At 46.6% G+C, this 1433-nt stretch overlaps 1 non-coding gene across 1 annotated transcript; it reads right to left on the bottom strand.

Moving 5' to 3' along the window:
* Nucleotides 1-568: 568 nt before the first annotated feature.
* On the bottom strand, nt 569-675 carry LOC112399825 (U6 spliceosomal RNA). The gene has a single exon (XR_003003319.1). It is a non-coding gene; the product is annotated as a U6 spliceosomal RNA (small nuclear RNA).
* Nucleotides 676-1433: the final 758 nt, after the last annotated feature.

Here is a 1433-nt window from a genome sequence, read left to right as displayed (position 1 = left end):
TCCCACATGCCGCAGAGCGACTGAGCCTGTGTGCCCCAAATACTGAGCCTGCACTCTAGGGCCCGCGAGCCACAGCTACTGAGCCCACGAGCCACAACTACTGAGCCCACAAGCCACAAGTACTGAAGCCCGCGCGCCTAGAGCCCGTGCTCTGCAACAAGAGAAGCCACCACAATGAGAAGCCCACGCACTGCAATAAAGAGTAGCCCCTGTTCACTGCAACTGGAGAAAGCCCACGTGCAGCAACGAAGACCCAATGCAGCCAAAAATAAATAAATGGATAAATTATTAAAAAAATAAACCCCACTGCACCTCCATGACAAAAATGGGGACAATCTGCTCCTTTCAGAGAAATCAAACCAAGATTCTCACAGTTGAATGTGGCACAGTTATTATCATTATTTTTATTGAAGTATAGTTGATTTACAATGTTGTGTTAGTTTCAGGTGTACAGCAAAGTGACTCCGTTTTATATATATATATATATTCTTTTTCATACTCTTTTCCACTGTGGTTTATTATAGGATACTGAGTACAGCTCCCTGTGCTATACAATAGGACCTTGTTTAAAAATGTGGAACGCTCCACGAATTTGCATGTCATCCTCGTGCAGGGACCACGCGAATCTTGTCTGTATCGCTCCAGTTTTAGTGTACGTGCCGCCGAAGTACGCACTGGCACGATGATTTGTAACAGCTTTGTTTGTTTTTATTACTATGCATCGTAAATAAGCGGCGTTTACTCTGGCAATGCTTTTCTTCTGCAGAGTTGGATGATGTCTTCCTGGCTTCCACAATGCTCAATAGCCATCTCACACTTAGTGCCGGCCTGTGCGGCCATTTGTAAAAGGGATGTCCACGGACAATGAGACACATGTTCATTTAGACCCTGAGAGAGACAAAACAGGAACTCTTAATGAGCCGAGAGAAGTGTTTCTTCTCCCGTTGACATGCTATTTTTGTCAAACTTCATTTTCAGAAATAGAACAATATAGGAAGCAGATGCATGTGTTCTAGGTTTCCTGCTCTCCCTTCTATGCTCTCCTCCTCCAGACAAAGAGATAGGTCTCTTTCTTTCCCTTCAAGATGAGATAAATCATGGTCTCTAATCTTCAAAGGAGGAACAGCTGTGTCCTTGGGCTGCATCCCCATTCAGTGATGGAGAATCACAGGTCAAGGCTGGGGGACGTACCATCTACCTCCCAACAGCTGGGCCCCAGAAGCTGGGCTGTGACCACAGCAGGACCAGAAACTGCTACCTCTGCTGCTGAGGCCACAGACCCAGCAGTGAGGGAGCAGAATGGCCTCCAGCTTTCCCCTTAGACAGCCTGTTGGCTGTCACACCCAGGAAGCAAACTGAATGCAGCGCAGATCACATCTCAGCTGCTCTTTCTTCTGGGAGTTCCTTTTTCTGGTCAGAATGTAAGGATGTAG

The sequence above is a fragment of the Neophocaena asiaeorientalis genome, unplaced genomic scaffold (genome assembly GCF_003031525.2).
Source record: "Neophocaena asiaeorientalis asiaeorientalis breed wild unplaced genomic scaffold, Neophocaena_asiaeorientalis_V1.1 scaffold65, whole genome shotgun sequence".
NCBI classification, from domain to species: Eukaryota; Metazoa; Chordata; class Mammalia; order Artiodactyla; family Phocoenidae; genus Neophocaena; species Neophocaena asiaeorientalis.
Note: the sequence above shows the minus strand (reverse complement) of the source record. Positions and strands in the feature narration are given on the sequence as shown.